Source organism: Canis lupus, chromosome 28 (genome assembly GCF_048164855.1).
Source record: "Canis lupus baileyi chromosome 28, mCanLup2.hap1, whole genome shotgun sequence".
In the NCBI taxonomy this organism is placed as follows: Eukaryota; Metazoa; Chordata; class Mammalia; order Carnivora; family Canidae; genus Canis; species Canis lupus.
Window position 1 is genome coordinate 10,170,501 of NC_132865.1, and position 22,715 is coordinate 10,193,215.

Sequence of the window (22,715 nt, forward strand, 5' to 3'; positions counted from 1 at the left end):
GCACCAATGGACCTGCCATAGTTCATGAAGGCAGCTAAGAACAAAGGAAATGGGAAGAATGGCTTGCTGCATGCCCAGCACAGCTCTGCTAAATAGGAAGAAGTTGCAGAATTTGGGCTTCACAGGAAGAACGATGGAGCATCTTTCCATGGCCTGGCCCTTGGGAAGGCAGTCAGACACCAGAGGGAGAAAGATTATAGGCTCCTCAAGAAAAAGACATAAAGGCTGGGTCGAAGGGGAGATCTATTTTTAACTCTTTGAGGAACCTCCACACAGTTTTCCAGAGTGGCTGCACCAGTTCTCATTCCCACTAACAGTGTAAGAGGGTTCCCTTTTCTCCGCATCCTCTCCAACATCTGTGGTTTCCTGCCTTGTTAATTTTCCCCATTCTCACTGGTGTGAGGTGGTATCTCATTGTGGTTTTGATTTGTATTTCCCTGATGGCAAGTGATGCAGAGCATTTTCTCATGTGCATGTTGGCTATGTCTATGTCTTCCTCTGTGAGATTTCTGTTCATGTCTTTTGCCCATTTCATGATTGGATTGTTTGTTTCTTTGCTGTCGAGTTTAATAAGTTCTTTATAGATCTTGGAAACTAGCCCTTTATCTGATACGTCATTTGCAAATATCTTCTCCCATTCTGTAGGTTGTCTTTTAGTTTTGTTGACTGTTTCTTTTGCTGTGCAAAAGCTTCTTATCTTGATGAAGTCCCAATAGTTCATTTTTGCTTTTGTTTCTCTTGCCTTCATGGATATATCTTGCAAGAAGTTACTGTGGCCAAGTTCAAAAAGGATGTTGCCTGTGTTCTGTAGGATTTTGATGGAATCTTGTCTCACATTTAGATCTTTCATCCATTTTGAGTTTATCTTTGTGTATGGTGCAAGAGAGTGGTCTAGTTTCATTCTTCTGCATGTGGATGTCCAATTTTCCTAGCATCATTTATTGAAGAGACTGTCTTTCTTCCAATGGATAGTCTTTCCTCCTTTATCGAATATTAGTTGACCATAAAGTTGAAGGTCCACTTCTGGATTCCTGGGGATTTACCCCAAAAATACAGATGCAATGAAACGCCAGGACACCTGCACCCCGACGTTTATAGCAGCAATGTCCACAATAGCTAAACTGTGGAAGGAGCCTCGGTGTCCATCGAAAGATGAATGGATAAAGAAGATGTGGTGTATGTATACGATGGAATATTCCTCAGCCATTCTAAACGACAAATACCCACCATTTGCTTCGATGTGGATGGAACTGGAGGGTATTATGCTGAGTGAAATAAGTCAATCGGAGAAGGACAAACATTATATGGTCTCATTCATTTGGGGAATGAATTCATTTTGTTCATATAAAAAATAGTGAAAGGGAATAAAGGGAAAAGGAGAAAAATGAGTGGGAAATATCAGAAAGGGAGACAGAACACGAGAGACTCCTAACTCTGGGAAACAAACGAGGGGTGGGGGGAGGGGAGGTGGCGGGGGGTGGGGGTGATTGGGTGACATGAACTGAGGGGGACACTTGATGGGATGAGCACTGGGTGTTATTCTATATGTTGGCAAATTGAACAATAAAAAATAAATTTACAAAAAAAAAGACATAAAGGCTAGCAATAGATAAAATAGAAAAGCAATAGAAAAAACCAACAAAACAAAGAGTTGGTATTTTGAAAAGTTAAATAAAATTGATAAACTGTTATCTAGATTAGCAGAAAAAAAAGAAAATTCATTAAGCTAGAAAAGATCAAAATATACCTTAATTTAGTAGATTAAAGAAGAAATTGTAATTATCCTGAAAGAACCAAAGGTCATTTGGTAGGATCAATATTCTGTCATAATTAAACAAAATCTTGGTAAGTTGAGAATAGGTGATGATGTTTAATTAAATAAAGGGCATTTCCCCACCACCTACAGCAAACATCATCCTAAAACATTGCAAGTATTCTCATTAGAGTCATGGGCAAGATAAGGATTCCTGCTCTATTAAAATGAACTTGAACCAATGCTGTAAGAAAAATAATTTTTTATTCAATTTTAAGAATTTAAAAAAATAAACTGCTTCTATTTGCAGACAATATGATTTTCTACATATATTCTCCTGGATTTTCTCAATTGACATAGTAACAAAAATTATAAATATTTATGGAGTAAATATAACAGGAGATGTGTAAAATTTTATGGAAAAACCTAAAGCTTATAAAAGGACCCCTTCCCCCCCAAAAAAGATTTAATCTAGAGAAAGCTATAATCATTATTGTAAAGATGTCAGTTCTCCCCAAATATACTTCAAATAAAATTCCATCGCAATAAAAATCCCAACTTAATCTTTTATGGAACTTAACAAAATTATTCTAAAATGTATATGATTTCAAAAATTAATTTTGGAGGTGAAAAGAGATTTTATATTTGAAATGACAATGCTTTTTTTTTTTAAAGATTTTATTTATTCATGAGAGACACAGAGAGAGAGAGAGAGAGAAAGAAAGAGAGAGAGGCAGAGGGAGAAGCAGGCTCCAATCAGGAAGCCTGATGTGGGACTCGATCCCAGGACTCCAGGATCACGCCCTGAGCCAGAGGCAGATGCCCAACTGCTGAGCCACCCAGGCGTCCCTTGACTATGATTTTGATTTAATCGTTTTTGATGATGGTGTCTTCAAGTTCTTGATGATCACCATCAACGAGAAACTTTGCTTACACAAGTAAACAATAAATTCACAAAATTACTTGTTTCACAGTCCTCTGTTGTGTACCTCCTCCAGCTCTATTCTAGCCTCTCTACTTGCCCAGCTGTGCTCCATGGACATCTAGAACCTTGCATAGAAGAGCTATGGTACATCCATGCAGCCAGAGAGTAATAAGGTTGAGCAGCCATTCTTTAAGGATGAACAAAAAGTTTGATCCAAAGACTGAGGAAAGAAACAGAGGATCCAAGAGATCTTATGAAAAAATACCTTGGTGCTCTTCTTTTAGGGAAGGTTGTTCCCAGCCCTGCACGTCTAAGCATGGTGATGATAATCAGTATGGCACAAACAGCCAAAATACTCAGGGAGACAGCTAAGTTCAGTGAAGAATATTTTAATACTCTTTATAAGACATGCAAAGATTCCTGTCTTGTTGAGCCACTAAATATTAAAATATTTCCATGGAAGAGTTCTATTGCTCTATGGAGTTGCATATTTTTGCCTTTTTCCATTTTTTAAATTCTGAGAAGTAATTTTGAAACAACATGGATTGCAATTTTTTTTACACTTTCTTTCTGTGTTTCTGAAAGGCTCTTCAAACATTGATGTTTCCTTAATTTAGCCATCTCATCTTTCCACAAGCATTTTATTATTGAATCTAATTTGGTTCTATAAATGATTGATTAACTTGTGAATTGTTCTATGATTTTGTGACTTCTTTTAAGGCCATAAAGTGTTTCTCATGTTAATTATTATTATTATTTTTTAAATCACATATGCCAGTGAACAAGTTAGTCATGGCTAATTAAGAAAGGAAGATTTTTAAAGTTCTGGAAAGAGAAGTCTCCACTGGGGGTGTAACACTGATATTATTTAACTCTGAAGGAATACTTTGTAGATGAGTACCAAGAGAAGAAATTGTAGTTTAATGGAAAAAATGTGAACTTTGCATTCAAGTGGGAAAGATTTGAATCCCACTTTGTCACTTACCGGTAGCATGGTTTTTAGCAAGTTATGTTATTTTTTTGGAATCCACATTTCTTCATTTATAAAATGAGGATAATAATTTCATATTGTGGGATGAGTGGCATAGTATTGAATGAGATCCTATATGTGAAACATCTATTGGATTACCTCACATATTAGGATTAATTTATATATCTACACTGGCCATGGAAATATAACCTTGTCTAGTATTAAATGTATGTAGGCTAGTACTCTTCCCCTAATTTATCTCAATCTGCAGGTATTAGTCCACCTAATATGTATTCATTAATTTAAACATTTATTCATTCATTAATTTTGTAGCAGGATCAGCTATTCAACTTAATTTATTGTATTCTGCTTTTTTTTCTATAATATTCTTGATGATCTCCATATTTCTGCTGCTAGATCTTGCCCTTTAGGAGATAACCAAAATTAAAGATTGCTTAGAACTTTTAAGTGTTTATTTTTAAATAAACGGATGACCCAGGTATGAATCAATGCAGCATATTTTTCTTAACGTATGCAAAGAGACGTACTGTGTATTAGAAGCCCACTTTCTTCAGGAGAATGGGGCAGTGTTTTCGCTCTGGTTCTGTGCAGCCATACATAAGGACATGATTTCCTCTGGAGTCAGGACTGCTAGGTAGGAAATGTTAACCAGTAAGTAAATCAGTAAAGTAAATTAGCCATAAGGGTAAGTGCAGTAATCTTATATGTAGGGATATTTTCACTGAGTATTTCAGCTCTCTTATACAAAAATAAAGGCCATTTATAAAAAATAACTTCTTACATAATCTTTGAAAGTGGCTTAACTATAACAAAAAATAAAAAAAGAAGGTGATCTGGCAAACCTTATGAGCTCATTTGAACTTTTTTTTTTTTTTTTAACACTTATCTTGTCCTGAGTAAATTATTTTTTCAAGAAGCAATGGAATCATGTTTTGTTCTGGAGTCTCAGTGCTATTTCCCTGATCCAAATATGAGCCTCTTAGATGAGAATCCAACAGCTTAGAAATGCCGGGCCATCTGAGAGAAGTGGGAGATGGAGCTAAATTCTGAACTGTGGCTAACACGTTAGAATTGTAACTAACTGAAAGGAGAGTGTTGTCATGAAAATGGTGGAACAGGAGTTTTCTCCCATCTACCCCTCAAAGAACACTGATGTCGCAGTCATCCATGGATGACAGAACCTTTGTGGAAGTCCAAGATTCCAGTAGTGAAGTTCTAGCACACTGTTGGAACAAGAAATTTCAAGATTTGACACATTCAAGAAGGTGAAATAAATAGCTTGACTCTACCCATGTCATCCCTCTGCCAGTACAGCACAGCTCAGGACTTCTTGACCTGTGATTTTTCCCACAGAAGAAAGTGAGAGTGTGAGTGAGTGTCTAGCTTCAAGATACTGCCAAAGAGGCCCACTTGTCTCTTGCCTCATCCAGGTACTGAGTTGTGGGGAGGATGATGGGGAGAGTTCAGTGGCTGAGAGAATAGGAGCAAAGGTCCAGAATGTAACATATCAAAGGGATGTGGATCCTACTAACCACATCACAGTCTCCATCAGGAAGCCTGCCATGAGCTGCTGGGAATCCCCCCAACTCACTAACAGGTACTGTGTGTGCTCTGTGCACCTCACCTATACACAATCCCACTCCTTGGCTGGCTCCCTGGCCATGCTCCCAAGGGTGCAGAGAGCTTTTTCAGACAGCTAGTGATTATGTGCAGAAAGCTGGCTCAAGCAGGAGGGCCTAGGAGAAACCACAAACTTGAGCACTCAGCATCATGCTAGGGAAAGCAAAGGGGAGACTGCAAGCCTGGCTTTTCAGGATCAAGAAAATGCGTACATGCTTGAGAATTCCGTCACAAGAGGGAGTAAGAAGTGTGGGGCGGGTGTACCCGTAGAAAAGGTCTGAGAAAAACCTCAGAATCTCTAGTAGAGCTGAGAAGGTATTTCTTTCCCAAAGCCAGTCAATAAAGACTGAGGAGATGACTACTTCTTTAAATGCAAAGACAATAATTCAAGACTTCAAAGAACACGGAAAATGAGGATATATGACACCACCAAAGGAATATAATAATGTTCTAGGAATCCAAAGAGTAGAGATCTGTGATTTACCTGATACAGAGTTCAAAATAGCAGTTTTAAGGAAACTTATTTTTTAAAAGATTTTATTTATTTATTCATGAGAGACACAGAGAGAGAGAGAGAGGCAGAGGCACAGGCAGAGGGAGGAGCAGGCTCCATATAGGGAGCCTGATGTGGGACTTGATCCCAGGTCTCCAGGATCACGCCATGGACTGAAGGTGGCACTAAACCACTGAGCCACCTGGGCTGCCTTTCTCTTCTGTCTTGACTAATATCTCTCTACGTCCCTTTTATAAAGATATATATTAATAATATATAAATATATCTATATATATTTTATAAAAGATATATACCTTTTATAAAAGATATATATCTATATATCTATCTTAGGGCCTATCCAGATAATCTAGTAAGATGTCTCTCATCACAAGATCTTTATTTTTTATTTTTTAAAAAAGATTTTATTTATTTATTTGAGAGAAAGAGAGAGCACACAAGCAGCAGAGAGGGGCACAGGGAGAAGGAGAAGCAGACTGCCTGCTGAGCAGGGAGTCCGATCCCTGATGCTGATGCCTGCCAATGCCTGCTGATGCAGGACTCCATCCCAGGACCCTGGGATCATGACCTGAGCTGAAGGCAGATGCTTAACCAACTGAGTTACCCAGGTGCCCATCTCAAGATCTTTAATCACATCTGTAAAGACTCTTTTTGCATATAAAGTAAGATACAGAGTTTCCAGGAAAAGGACCTGGACATTTTAAAGAATTAAAATGTAGTTTTATATAAAATATTATATTAATTTCAGGTATATAATATAATGGTTTGAAAATTTTGTGCACTATGCTCACCATGATAAGTCACCATCTAGATCTGGACATATTTTTGAAGGTCATGATTTAGCCTATTACACTTTATAGAGGTGAACGCAAGGATTTGGAAATAAAACATATTCTTTAATTGGTATCACTATAAAGAATTTAGACAAAGTGAGTAAGAAGCAATATATAGTTTTTATTAATATAAATTTTGGACTTAGAATTATGCTTTTTTTTTGCAGGTGCATCTTACATTGATTTAATAAATGTTGATTAAAATAACTTATCTTAAAAAAAAAAAACTGTTATCTGTTAGGCATTGTTCATCCATGAACTTGTCTTCCTGACAATGACTCTTTGATTTTGTTTATTTGTTTATTTATTTGAGATATAATTGATATATGACAGTATATTGATTTCAGGTGTACAGCATTAAAATATTTTCTACACACAGAAGTAGGCATATTATGCCCTTTTATCTGTTGTGTGTACATGTGTGTGTGTTTGCTTAAAATTTTTGACCTGAAGGAAAGTGGTGAAAAATATGTTGTGCATTAGGAACTTAGGCTTCAATTACAAGCAAAAGAATTTGAATTGTAGAGAATTTGAATATGTAGCTGGAGGTGGATTTGATATATGTAGTTGGGGTAAAGCAAATATTATCTTTAAAACTATACTTATTAGCCATTTAGAATTTCTTATTTACAAAAATATTTCTTCAAGAATTTTTTTTCCTGTTAAAATACCATCATCCTGGTTTTCAGGTGGTGAAACATTAAATAGTAATTGTAGATAACAAATGATTTTGTCAAAACAAGCATAATGTCAGTTAAGGTGAACATGAAGCCAGTAACACAGAAGTCCACTAAAAATGAAGATAAACCCATAGATATACTCTACTTTAGGAGACTGAATCATTGGTGTCATGATTAGAAACAAAGATACAGCTATGGATCCAAATACAAATGGCAAACGCACCTGAAAGTTAAAAAAAAAAAAAGATTAAGATTAGTGATGACCTTTTCCTCAAAAGTTTCTGTAAACAACATAAGAACATTCCCTTTGTATTTGGAACAAATGTTTTCAAACACCAGGGAGAAAATTGCGAATATATTTTCACATAATATTTAAAGAGACAGTCTCAGTATTATATTATAGAAAGTAAATCAGTGGCAGACTTAATGATTGTAAAAAAAAAGTGGAACTGTATTTATTTATTTATATTTATTCCATAGTTTTTATGAATGCCTACTCCATTCATCAGATATTGTCATTTATTTACTAAAATCAGTACTTTATTTTCTGGCATAGGAAAAAAGATACATTATAACAAATCTTTGTCAAAAGTTAAACATTAGCTATGTCATTCTAGTTTTAGTTATTGAAGCTTGTTTAGTTTTGGGAATTTGGAAACCAGCCATGTTGGCATAACTGTATTTGGTTATAAGGCTTCTTTACTCGGGCACGTGCCAATTTTTCTTAGAGTGGCACTATTAAGTAATAAAAATAACAGAAACGTTGGAATCAGAAAAGTCTGATTGGAAATGCAAGCTCTGATACCTTTTTTTAAAAGATGTTATTTATTTATGAGAGAGAGAGAGAGAGAGAGAGAGGGAGAGCATGAGTAGGGGGAGGGGCAGAAGGAGAAGGAGAGGGAGAAGCAGACTCTGCTGAGAGCAGAGCTGGGTGCTAGGACCTTGAGATCTTGACCTGAGCTAAAGTCAGATGCTTTACCAACTGAGCCACCCAGGTGTCCAACAAACTCTGCTATCTATATTGTTCATTCCTTCAAGAAATATTCACTTATTCCTATGTGCCATTTGCCATACTATGAGATAAAGAAGGTTCATCTTCAGGAGCTTAGTGCCACTGTCCAGCTGTATAACTTTGGGCTATTTAATTAATCTGGTCCTCAGAACCATTTGCAGGAAGGAGCCAAGAGAAGACTCCCAACTGCCAGTCTTGTGGGTCCTCTACCACCAGTGCCCAGGTCACTGTCACTGCACAGCGAGACTTCTGGGTCCCTGTGCTCTGTCTCAACTGAGGAAAGCTACGTGGTGGGTTGGTGAGTGCTACAAGATAATTGTGTTCATAGATTTTTAACAAAATATTCATGATATACCTGTGTTGTTGCCACTTAAACATTAAGTCTGGATGTTTGGGGGAAAATGGGTCCTCTCAGACCCATATGCAAAATGAGGTTTTATTTAATGCTGATCTTTTGAAATCTTCTTGAGAATTGTATACAGGGTATTTCAGTAGAATGTGTTCAACAAAATGCCATTTCTTAATTAAATTTGTAACGGTGATTTTTTACACTTTCTACACTTCTATGAGGCTTATAAGACTCTTGACTGAAAGATTCATTTGTATTTCTCTGAACTGCCTAGTAGAGTGCTTGAAACACAACGGATAGTTACCACATATTTCTTGAATAAATGGATGACTCAAATCCAAGATATTATCATTCACTGTTTTTAATAGGAGGCATGGCCAAAGAAGGAGCTATTGTGAGAAGAAAGTCAGGATTACCTAGACTAGTGTTTGTTAAAATATGGTCAGTGGACTCTCGGCATAAAAACCCCCAAGATAATTGATAAGCATAAATTCCTGGAGCCCAACTGACACCTACTGATTTAGAATCTCCAAGGGCAAATCTGAAAATTCAGATTTTAAAATGCACACTCAAGTGGTTTTTATGGTCACTGGCATGAAATATGGGACTCTCGTTTTACTTTGCACACAATCCCTGCAGCCAGAAAGTATCTTAAAAAATATCTTTAAAAATCATACCATAGTTATGATTAAAGAATAAAACAGGCTATTTGAAACTTACTAGGATTTACATTATAGTAAGGTATAGCTTACATTATACCAAGACAAAATAAGTGAAAATAAGAAAGAGAAAGAGGCAAATAGATAAAGAATGGATTTGGTTCACAAAATGCATGCCACAAAGCCCCATATAGATTCTGAGAGCAGACCATCTATAATGTATAAGCAAATCAGTTATTTAGGGGAGGCCCAATATTCCTGATGCTAAGATCAGAAAAATTTTCTTAGTAAGTCCTTATGGAATAAAATATTCACCAGTTTTCTTTTAGTACATATAACAAAAATATGGGCTCTGGAATCAGAATGTCTGGTTTAAATTCCAACCCTGCTCCTTTTAGCTAGGATAATTACTTAATCTCCGAGTATTGGAATTCTCTTGGGTTAAACAGGGTGACGAGGTGAACCTCTGCAGGCTGTTTGGCCTGAATCTAGTCATGCCTCCTTCTAATTTATTCTCTACACTATTGTCAGAATGGTCTTTTCAAATGAGTCTGATTTTATTTCTTATGCATTTGATTGCTTAGGTAGTCACTCCATACACAAGTGCTTCCATGTGAGGGGACTGATAGCTAGCTTGTGCTCTGCTCACTAGGCTCTTTGCCAGGGCACGGAGGTATGTCCACCTAGAGGAAGGGGTGCTTTTTTATATTTTACACAAAGATACTCTAGGTGCCTACAATGGCCCTACTGACATTACCTAGAAGATAGTGATTTTATTTTAAGTTCAGGTTCACAATTTTATAATCACCTAAACATCTTATAGAAAATGAAGACTCTATCAAGGACATAATCAAGAATGGAATGCCACATCACCTATGTTGGGTTGTGCACTGAAGGGATGATTTTGAGTTGGGCCAATATTTCCCCCTCAAAAGCATTATTATCTAGTTTCTGAAAGATAGCAAAAATGGTAACATCTATTGTCCTTGTGGAGAATCAAGAACCGTTTACTCCTTAAAAATCAAGCCAAAAGTAGCTCATACAGCCAATTATACATCAGTAAACTGGACATGCAAGTCCAGTTTCATTTATGAACCTCTGCTCTGGACTTAGAAGCTTCTCCTATAGATTAAAAAAATTATATTCCTAGAAAGAAAGTAGAGATTTAATATTAACATTTTTATCTTGATTATAAGGTCTGGGTAGATTGGGGTCCTGGTACCTTAGTTTAAGTAGACCTGTCATACATAGCCCTCTTTTTACCCAGGTTGCTAATCCTGAATATTTTATTAAATTGATTAAATCTGAGTATATAATAAGAAAAGAAGCTAATATGATTATCTGGGTGGTAGCAACAGTTGGACTGAAGTACTTATTGATCAAAGGCAGTTGTCCTTCTTGGCTTGCTGTGTAGAACAGCCTTGAGGCTGAAAGTACTGTACAACACATGTTGCTAACTATTGAAGTTGAAATCCCAAAAGAGATGACCCATTCCATGGAAGGGAATACTTTGTTCATCCAGGTGACAGCAACAGCTTCTAAAAAATTTTTTCAAAAAAGTTAGTCACTTTTGCTGGATTGCAAATATGGGAATAATTCTTATTTCTTCTTGCATCTGTACTCTTTGTGATATAACTTTGGTCCTCCTTCCAAGAGGGAGAGCTTCTCTATCAATTCCTGAATATGAACTGGCCTTGTCTATTTTGCCCAGTAGAATGCATTGAATGTAGTGTTTTGCCAACTATGAGCCTATGCCTTGAGAGGTATCATGGACTTTTGTTTGTTCTTTTGGGACACTGCTTAGCTACAATATGAACAAACTCAATCTAGTCTGTCAGAGACAAGCCGTAGTAACTCTGGAGCCATGAAAATGCACCTTACAGACTTCCAAATATAGGGAGCATAATTGATCTAGGGCCCCAGCTACTGCACAATGAAATCCACTGTGGCATTTCTACCAAAGCCATGCTCCTAGATTGTTCCCAGCTAATGAGTGAGGTAGAGATACCAAGAAGTACTCCTGTATCTGATGGCTGACTTTGGCTAATGGGCTCTCTGAGAGATGTGCCAGACCTTCTCTATACTGCATATCAACTTAGGGTGTTTTTTACCTATCCTTACCTCTTTTTCTCCTTCACTTTGAGTCAAATTTGCTCTCCTAGCCTTACCTGGTTTCCTTCTTGGTTTCTCTAACGCAAGCATTTCTCTTAATAAAATCCTTACACATTTAATTATTTCTTGGCATTTGCTTCCCTCTCTTTTAGCTTTATTGACCTTTCTTTCCTTTTTAAGATTTTACTTATTTTTTTAAAGATTTATTTACTTATATATGAGAGAGAGAGAGAGAGGGAGAGAGAGAGGAGAATGAGCAAGAGAGAGAGCATGAGCAGGGAGAGGGTCCGAGGGAGAGGGAGAAGCAGACTCCCCCCTCTGCAGGGAGTTGGACATGGGTTATGGGGCTCCATCCCAGGACTCTGGGATCATGACCTGATCTAAGGCAAGTACTTAACTGACTGAGCCACCCAGGCACCCCTTTATGATTTTAAATACTCTCTATACCCAATGTGGGTCTTGAATTCACAAACCCAAGATCAAGAGCATGCTTTACTGACTGAGCCAGCCAAGTGCCTCTGGCATTTGTTTTTCAAAGGATTCCAACTATCCTACCAACCAAGGCCCCAAATAAATAGGAAAGCATGGCTAACCTCAATACAGCTGTTTACCGAAACTGCAGGGTATCGACACATGTATGACTTCAGCAGACAGCCAGAACTGCCTCACTGGACTCAGCATAAATTGTCTACTTGCAGAACTGTGAACCAACTAAGTGGTGGTTGGGAGCCAGTACATTTTGAGGAGGCTTGTTTTGCAACAATAAATAAATGATACAGCCATAAATACTAGGATCAAAAATAAAAAAGGAAAATTCAATGGGGGTAAGTATCATATGTTTAAGAAAAATAACTGATACTAGAAACATAAGTTCTGTTATAAGGGTATCAAATGTGCTGCAAAATTTCTCCAAAATTATTGGCTTTGGATTATAATTAAGAGGAGTTCAAAATTGGGTGATATGATTTCATTATTTTACTACCTATGATATGCTGGTATTTTTCATTGATAATTTGATAAATTCATAGTTCAGTTCTTTTCCTTCTTTTTCCAATCATAAGTGCTTGGACACCTACGGTTCTGCCTTTATTTATTTGCAAAATTAAAAGCTTTGTTTCTATAGGTAATTTCTGTTCTAAGTTTTAGAGAACTTGTTATTAATAATGTTAACAATCCTAAAATTCATGGCAGGATAATTGAAATTTTATTCTATTTATTCATTATACTCCATTTCATGATTTTAAACTGCATTTCAAACATTTTTTAAAAAAATATTTTATTTATTTATTCATGAGAAACACAATGAGAGAGAGAGGCAGAGAGACATGGGCAGAGGGAAGAGAAGTGTTTCTACATGGTCATATACTTCTGTGCATATCTGTCTATACAATATTTTTGTAGTTTATGTTTTTGTTGGTGTATTACTTGGACTTTATCTAGAATATTTAAAGAATGAGTTGCTCTCAGTAAATGAACTTTCTAGATAGCTTCTTTTCTTTCAGGAATAACTTTTTTAAAATTAGGATTTGTTGGAACTTTTTGAATCTATTTCAAATACTACTCTGCCTTTTTTAAAGTAAACTGAATATTGGGCAGCCCAGTGGCTCAGTGGTTTAGCACTGTTTTCAGCCCAGGGCCTGATCCTGGAGACCCGGGATCGAGTCCCGTGTCAGGGTCCCTGTATGGAGCCAGCTTCTCCCTCTGCCTGTGTCTCTTGGTGTTTCTCATGAATAAATAAAATCTTAAAAAAATAAAATAAAGTAAACTGAATATAATTTAGCATTTTCTTTCTTTTTTTAAAAAATATTTGTTTGAGAGAGAGATAAGCAAGAGAGAGCATGAGTAGGGAGGATAGGAAGAAGCAGGCTCCCCACTGAGTAGGGAGCCAGACTGGGGCTCCATCCCAGAACCCTGGGATCATGACCTGAGCCAATGGCAGATGTTTAACTGACTAAGCCACCCAGGCACCCCCATTTAACATTTTCTTAAAGACTTGGTGTCTTCATAAAAATTTATCATTTGAGTCTGTAGAAGTATTATTACTTGGCATTAGAAAATTGACATTTTTCTGATCCTAAGTACAACATGCAAATCATGGAAAGTATGAACAATATACAAAAAGAAATAAAATTAAAAACTGTAATCTTACTATTCAGATGACACCATTTACTATTAGCCTTTGTCATAGATCTTTTTTTTTTTTTTAAGATTTTATTTATTTATTCATGAGAGACACACAGAGAGAGGCAGAGGGGGAAGCAGGCTCCCTGCAGGGAGCCGGATGCAGGACTCAATCCCAGGACCCCGGGATCCCACCCTGAGCCCAAGGCAGACACAACCGCTGAGCCATCCAGATGTCCTATAGGTACTTCTAACAAAATATCTCCTATCTTTGCTTTGCTTTCTTGCTGTGCTTGCTCCCGTTTCCCTCATCTCTTTCCCCTTTCTCTTCCATGGCCCTCTCCTCCTCTTCTTCCTCTTTCTAATTCTTGGTGTTTCACATTCTACTACCCTTAGACCTTTGTCCTTAGCATGTGCCTCTTCTTTATTTTATTTTATTTTATTTTTTTAAAGATTTTATTTATTAATAAATAAATTGAAATAATGAAATGAAAGACACAGAGGAGAGAGAGAGGCAGAGACACAGGCAGAGGGAGAAGCAGGCTCCATGCAGGGAGCCTGATGTGGGACTCGATTCTGGGACTCCAGGATCATGCCCCTTGGCCGAAGGCAGGCACTAAACCACTGAGCCACCCAGGGATTCCCGTGCCCCTTCTTTATAGTTTGTTTAGAGGATTGTTTTTCCTCTCCTTATAAAAACCAAAGCATGAACACATCATGTTTATATTCTTAATGGGTGTATCAAGCATATCTACAGTACAAAGAAGTCCATGTTTATTGAGGGTAGGTACTAGTAGTGACTAGTTACCCTTTGTCTAGACACATTCATACCTGCAGAGATGATTTCCTGAGGGGTCAAAACTGCCAGGTAGGATGTATTCACCAATATATAAATCACAGCCACCATGGGAAGAAAAAATGTTAGAAAAAAAAGCAGTAAAGTCTGAGACTGGTCTTAATTTTCTTTTTAAAACTTTATAGAATTCCCAAGTTTTGAATAAGGGACATGACCTGAAGAATACTAATTTCCACATTTAAAAAAAAAAGATTTTATTAATTTATTTGTGAGAGACACACACACACACAGAGGCAGAGACACAGGCAGAGGGAGAAGCAGGCTCCATGCAGGGAGCCTGACGTGGGACTCGATCTTGTGTCTCCAGGATCACGCTCTGAACCGAAGGCGGCACTAAGCCGCTGAGCCACCCAGGGTGCCCAATTTCCACATTTTTTATATAAATAGCTATATACTGAGCCTTAATGATGACTAAACTGTGATACATCCAACTGGTGCAGAGAAGAGTAAATCTGATTCCAAAATACAAACAAATCAGCTATATATTTCTCTATAGGATTATAGGCAATACTTTATGCTTTCTACAAAAGTATTTCAGAGATGGATTTACCTGCTATGTTGATCAGGATTGATGTGCCAGCATATGCAAACAATCCTTGAAGTAAGGCTTCTGCAATCTGTAAGGCACCCGGAAATTCAGCGTCCAAAGCGTTCTCAAACCTGGCCACATTCTCCTTTTTCCCAGTCCCTAACTGCACAATCGCAGTAAGAGAAATGAAACAGAGGACAGCCATTTTCACCAAAATACTGATAGTTTGAAACCAAGCCACAGTTAGCACCCCTCGAGTATTCAGAAGTCCCAATGACCACAGAATGGCCAAAGCTAGACATTTCTTTGGTTGCTCTGGCGCTGGGCACCTGGTATAGAAAGGCTGAATTATATAGGTTATTATTAAGCTTTGAGTAGCTATTCCTAAGGGGTAAATAAAAAGTTTGATCCAAAGACTGAGGAAAGCGACAGAGGAGCCAAGAGATCTTTTGAGGAAATAGTAAGGTGCTCCACTTCTAGGGAAGGTTGTCCCCAGCTCTGCAAGACTGAGAGCGGTGATCAAAGTCAGAACAGCACAAGCAGCCCAAATACTCAGGGAGACAGCTATATTCAGTGAGGAATATTTTAATACCCCTTTAGGAGACACAAAGATTCCTGCACCTGTTGTGACACAAAATAATAAAATATTTCCATGGAAAAATCCTATTTCCCTCAGGAGTTGCATGTTTTTTCCTTTTCCCTTTTTTTTTTTAATCCTAAAAAATGCTCTAAAAATTTCATGTGGATTGATTACTTTTATACATTTCCCACATGATTCTTCTGCAACACACTTTGTTGACTTAGCTATCATCCTTACATAAGCATTTTTTTGCACTTTGTTTTAGAAATGATTAACTTGTGAATTGTTCTAGGGTTTTGTGAACTCTTTTAAAGAGTTCCAGAGTTAAAACGTTTCACGTTAATTATTTAAAAATTCAAATATACCTCGTGAGGATTGCACAACATTGTGAATATAATTAATGCCACTGAACTGTACACTTAAAAATGGTCAAAATGGAAAATTTTAGGTTATGTATATTTTACTGTAAGTTTAAAAAGTTATTAATGTAATATACCAAAAACTCCATCCAAGTGTACAATTTAAAGGGATGAATTGTATGGGTACAGGAATTTCAATAGTATAGGAATCTCAACAAATCTGTCTTAAAAAATCACATATGCCACTAAACAAGTTAGTCACAGCTAATTAAGAAAGATTTAAGTTTTGGGCAGAGGTTTTTTTCTTTGGAGGTATAACATTGATATTATATAACTTTGAGCTAATACTTTTGAAAGTGTATTCTAAAGAGAGGAACTGAGTTTAATATAAAACATGTAAACTTTAAGTAGGCCAAGGTTTGAATCCCACGTCTGACACTTAGTAGCTGCTGCATGATTTTTTAATAAGTTGTCTTATTTCTTTGAATTAATATTTCCTCATCTGTAAAATGAGGATAATAATTTCATTTTATTGGAGAGTCATTTCCATGGAACTGAATAAGTGACCTCTGTGAAACACTCATTGAAGTACTGACCTGTCATGGCTTAATAATTGCACTTGGGTGTACTGCTGCCTACTAAATTATCCCAAAAGTTAGTGACCTGAAAAACATTCTCTTACAGTTTCTGTGGGCAGAAACTTGGATGCTGGTACCTCGGACGCTTGGCTTTACGTGTCTCTTAAAGCTGGCTGGAACTGCAGTCATCTCAAGGCTTCTCTGGGGAAAAATCCACTTCCAAGTTCATTCATATGGTTGTGATTCAGTTTACTGCAGCCTTTTGGACTAAGGGCCTCAGTCTCAAGCTATCTGCTGGGGGCCTTCCTTCATTCTTTCTGTGTGGGCCTCCTCATAGGGCCGATCATAGTGTGCCATCTTGTTTGTTCCATCAGGGACAGAGAATGATAACAAGACAGAAGTTTTAGAAGTGACATCCCTTCACTTTTGCTGTATTCCATTAATTGGAAATAAAAATTCACAAGTCCTGCCCACACTCAAGGCTAGGGGATTACTTTAGGCCATTGATACCAGGAGGCAGAGGCCATTTCGGCCATCTTAGCAGTATAGATTAGGTTGTATATAATAAAAATATATTGTAGAAGTACTCATTCTTTTATTATAATTAGATTAGATATCAGTATCATCCCGGTAGATATAAACCTGTCTATTAATAAATATATTTAGGAGCTCCCAGGTCCAGTGTAAGATCTCATATTTAATTATGTAATATCCAAAATATGCAGGATACAATAGAAAATCATTCATTATACCAAGAACCTGGGAAATCTCAACTTGAATGAAGAAAGACAACAGACACCAATATTGAGATGACACAGAGTTTGGAATCATGTGGCAAGGATTTTAAAGTAGCCATCATAAAAATTCTTCAGTAAGCTTGTGCAAATATGCCTGAAAATAATGACAAAATAGAAGGAGCCAGATGACATAAATATATAAAGGGAAACTAAATGGAAATTTTAGAATGGAAAAATATAATAAATTAAAAACTCCATGGATGGGTTCAACAGCAGAATGGAGAACACAAGGAAAGAATTAGTGAACTTGAAAATAGAACAGTAGAAATACCCAGTTTGACAATAGAAAGAAAATGGATTAAAAAAAGGAATAGAATCTCAGTGATTATTGTGGGAATATAACACAATATCTAACACATATGTCACTGGAGTTCCAGAGGAGAGGAGAAAGATGGTAGGCCTTAAAAATATTGAAAGAAATGACATCTGAAAATTTCCCAACTTTGTTAAAAGATATAAAGTTACATATATAATACACTGAGTGAGTCCTAAACATAATAAATCCAAAGAAATCCATCCCCAAATAAAGTCATAATCAAACTTCTAAACACCAGAGATAAGGAAAAAAATTTGAAAGCTACAAGACAAATGACTTCTCACTTTTAAGAGGAGTACAATTTGAATGTATTTAGGCCACTAATGTCTAAATCACATGTGTAGCTTGTGTCGCAATATAAATGTTAATACATCCAACACATGTTTTTTATTAACTTATACATTCATTCACCCATTATTTGTTTGTAGAAGAATAAACTATAGAGAAGTTAATTTATGTTTTGTTTTTGTTTTGGTAAATTGTTTATTTTCTTTTAATTTTTCTTTTAGTAGATTTTTTGTTTTCAACAAAAAGTTATTGAGCACTCGACTATATGCAAAGCTCATAGCAGGCAAAGACTTTTTGTATTCTAGTCAGGACAGACATAAATACTTTTATATCTTAGGGGAAAGAGAAGTAAACACACAAGAAACACATGTGTATAATATGTCAGATGATGATGACTGATGAAAGATGATAGGGGTGGTAGTAATGGTGGTGTTTGTGTGGAATGGAAAGGTTAGCAGTTAATAGATAATATTTTCCTAAGCACAGGGATACTTGAGAAAAGTTTCATGCTTAATTGAACTTATTGCAATTGGAGATAAATGAGTGTTTTGCTGATGTTTCTATTTGCTGATTTCTGATTGAAGGATGTTCTTAAGCATGCTGTAGCTGGCAGTCTGGGTTATTTCTTGTATAACTTGTAATTTTTGAATTAGAGCTTCACTCATGAAAGAAAGGGAGCTAGACTTGGGCCAGTCCAGGTATATAGAACTATGAAGTATTTAAGCTTATGGGCAAGAATATTGGCATCGGAGGTTTGAAATGATTGAATATTCATATATTTTTAAAGTAGACACCGCACAATTGCTGATGGATTGGATGTGGGGTTGTGAGAGATGGACAAGAGGACTGACCAAAGTGTGTGGGCCTGGCAATTGGAAGAATGGATTTGTCTTTATAGTTATCTATTGCACAAATACATCTATTTGCCTTTTGGAGAACATTTTTGCACTATTAAATTCAAAGCAGCAGTGAACATGCTTTACAGTTTATTCTTAGATACATGTTTGAGTTTCTCTCGGATATTCATAAAGGAGTGGAATTGCTAGGTGACATGGTACTGTTGTTTTATTAGATGCTTTCAAATTTCACCTCTGACAACACAATATTGTCAGACTTAAAAGTTTCTGTTGATCTGATGGATGTGAAATTATATTTCAAAAGTATATTAGTCTTTGCACATATTATACATTTTTATTCTATTTTCTGTATTTTCCATCTTTTTTCTTTTCATGCTTCTGTCTAGGTATTTTACTTGATGTTCTTCTAGTTCACCAATTACATGTTGTCAAATGCTTCTAGGGGAAAAGTGATGTTAAATGTCAGGTTCACCTTTCTAGGTTTCCTTTTTCTCTGGGACTCTGACTCTTTAAGCCCTTGCTGCTTTGATTTATTTCGAATGGTTTCAAAGAGACATTTTTATATTGAATACAGCTTTTTATTGTTTTTGGTGGGAGGTTTGTTTTGATAAAAGCTAGTTCACTCAGTTGGAAGCAGAAGTCTCTTTATCTCAAGCCTCAGTAAATTTCATTATCATGCCCAATTGATTAAACTATGTCCAAATAGCTTTGATACTTTTCCTTTACTCTTTATATCCAATCCTTCACCAACTCTTGATTCTATTTCCAAATCCTATCTATTTCTGATTATATGTCTGATTCTCTGACAAGTATCTTGGTCTGAGCCACTATCATTTTCTTTTAGGTAATGGCAAAAACTCTTATCTTCCTGCTTTTAGCCCCTGTCTTTTCCTGATCCATTCTTCAGGAAAGGATAGAATATTCTAAGAGTAAATGTTTTAATGCCTTTTTATTGTTGTTGTTAAATTTAGGCTTAGCATCATGTTCATTTTGCTTTTATTTTTTTTAAATTTATTTAATTTATTCATGAGAGACACAGAGAGAGAGGCAGAGACACAGACAGAGGGAGAGAGAGAGGCAGGCTCCTCACAGGGAACCCGATGTGGGACTCGATCCGGAGACTGGGATCATGCGCCCTGAGCCAAAGGCAGACGCTCAACCACTGAGCCACCCAGGCATCCCCATTTTGCTTTTAAAGTCTAAACTTGTAAATTCTAAAAATTCGCTTGTAAGTTTAAGCATATCCTTACTATTTGATGTTGGTGTATAACTAATAAGTGATCTTAAACCCAGCTTTATTGCTTAATAATTATTTACCTAATGATACAATATATTGATAATGATTTAGTTCATAGATAGTGAGTTTTGATGTCTTTTTTCTTTTCCTTTCTATTGTTTTTAAATCCTTTTATACCTAGATCTATCTTACAGAGATCAGTGTAAAAGAATGGTTATAGCAGTGTTGTTTGTCACTGTAAAAAATTTAAAGCCATGTAAATGTCCATCAGTAGGAAAATGAAAATATGAATTTTGCTACATTCACATGATGCAGTATATCAAAGTAGTCTATATGAATGAAGGTGAGATTAATGTTAGCATGTGTATATTTAAAAAACATAAAATTGAACAAAAAAGACAACTTGCATAATATATATATAGCACATAACCATATAATGTTAAAATGTTAAAAATGAATGTTATATTATGTATAAATATGTACATATGTAATAAAAATATCATGATATTCAACATAAGGATTACCTCTAGGGATACATGGGGAAATGGGAAGGGAGAGATTGTGCATCAGATTCTTCAACAATATTTGTAGTGTTTAATTTCTTGAGTATTCATGGTATTTATTATATTATTGTTTATATTTTAAAAATGAACTATTACTTTAATCATCACTTATATCCCCTGCTTCCAACTCTCCAAATGCTTCTATTGCCACTAGAATAATATCAACATAACAAGGTCGATGAGTTTCCTATTTCTCCAGTATCCTCTCATTTTCCTCTCTTCTTGTTCAGACACTTCAATCACTTTATTCCTCACATCTTCCACCAATTCTTAGCTTTCATGCCTTAAGCAAGTTACTTCTTTATGTCTATTTGCTCATACGTAAAATGTGGATAATAAAAGTACCTATCTCATTGGGTTGTGGTGAGGATTAAATGTATTAGAATATAAAAAGTTCTTGGAACAGTACCTGGCATATAGGATAAACTTAGTAAATATATAAACAGTTAGCATTGTTATTACAAATAACACTGATGACATAATTCAATCATGAAGGACATTTCAGAGGAAGTGATATATTTTTTTAAAATTTCTTTTTATTGGAGTTCAATTTGCCAACATATAGCATAACACCCAGTGCTCATCCCATCAAGTGTCCCCCTTGGTGCCCGTCACCCAGTCACCCCCACCCCCCACCCACCTCCCCTTCCACCACCCCTTGTTCGTTTCCCAGAGTTAGGAGTCTCTCATGTTCTGTCTCCCTCTCTGGTATTTCCCACTCATTTTCTCTCCTTTCCCCTTTATTCCCTTTCACTAGTTTTTATATTCCCCAAATGAATGAGACCATATAATGTTTGTCGAGGAAGTGATATTTAAACTGAGAATTTAAGTGGCAGAGAATGAGAGGGAGGAGAATTCTAGGCAGGAGGAAGAGCATATGCAAACCTTCTTAGATGAAAAACAACTTGGTGTGCTCATGTACTGAAAGGTGTTGTGGCTGGACTGTAGAGAGTGAAGGGGCAAGTGACAGAGGAATAATCAAGTAGGGTCCTTTAGTTTATAGCTTACAAAATTATATAATAATGGGTATTATATTTGTACAGTAAGCTCAGGTAGGTCCTGATTGGGGTCATCAACCTCCAAAGTGGTCCATAATAATCCTTGTCTCCTGGTATTCACTATTCTTGTGTCGTTTTCTCTCATATTGTGCTAGTACCAGTGTTGTTCTGTGTGACAAAAGAATACAAAAAAAGAGATGGTATGTCAATTACAAGATTATGTTTTTTTTTTTACAAGATTATGTTATAAAAGGCAGTGAAGCTTCTGTTCCCCTTCCTCTCCTGTCCCATCCTCTTCCCTTTTTCTCTCTTTTTCCCTTTCCCTGCAGTGGAGGGGGATACGTTGGTCATGTCATGAGGACATTTTATGGGGAGATTCAGCTGGTGAGAAACTGAAGCCTCTTGTCAGGAGAATGTGAATGAACCATCTTGGAAGATCTTCTAGCTACAGTCAAGCCTTCAGGGTTGTAGTCCTAGCCCTCATGATTGCAATCTTGAAATACTCTATTCAGACCCACCCAGCTAATGGTCTTCCAATTCCTGACAGAAAATATGGGGTAATAAATGTTTGTTGTTTCAAATCATTAAGTTTTGAGGGTGGTTTGTTACACAATAATAAATAAATAATATATCCAGCATTGCTACAGTAGGAACTAAAGCTAATGCAAAGGGGATGGGATATGGTGAGTGTGATATAGTAGTGGGAATTGGAAGCCATAAATTAGAGCTACCTTATGAGGTACCCAGGAAGTATCTCTGCATTCAATTAACAGTAGGATTTATTTTATATCTTCCTTGCTTGTGAATTGAAGATTGTGAATACATTCCTATTTTTGTTTCTACTGCTTCAAGAACTTGGCTGGCCATAAAAATGTTATTCTCAGCAGTTAGTGACTCCTGTCAAGCATCTTCCCACTTAAGATGACTAGACTTGGAACTTACCCAGGGGAGTAGTTGGCCATGCTGAAGTGAATTAGTTTTGTCCAGCTCTGGTATTTGTGTTCACTTGAGGTTATGGAATCAATATAGTATTAATCTCCAGAAGTCAAATGTTTGCATTTTTTCTTATTCCGTGGATGCTCCAAAAAGAGATAAAGGCATATACTGATATTTCACACCTATTTATGCTAAGAGTTGCTAGGAATTATTTCATTTAATCTGTATTCCAATTGACTTACTCTTATTTTAGAG

General features: G+C 36.4%; 1 long non-coding RNA gene across 3 annotated transcripts in view; it reads left to right on the forward strand.

Annotated features, from left to right (window-relative positions):
• Positions 1-1,501: 1,501 nt before the first annotated feature.
• LOC140620181 (uncharacterized) overlaps positions 1,502-22,715 on the forward strand; it is a 56,569-nt gene continuing 35,355 nt past the window's right edge. The window contains exon 1 of one of the 3 annotated variants that reach the window (XR_012019935.1): positions 1,502-5,266. This is a non-coding gene — a long non-coding RNA (uncharacterized lncRNA). Of the gene's footprint in view, positions 5,267-6,764; positions 8,624-22,715 lie in introns of those variants that run through there. The other 2 variants (XR_012019933.1, XR_012019934.1) reach the window with 2 other exon arrangements.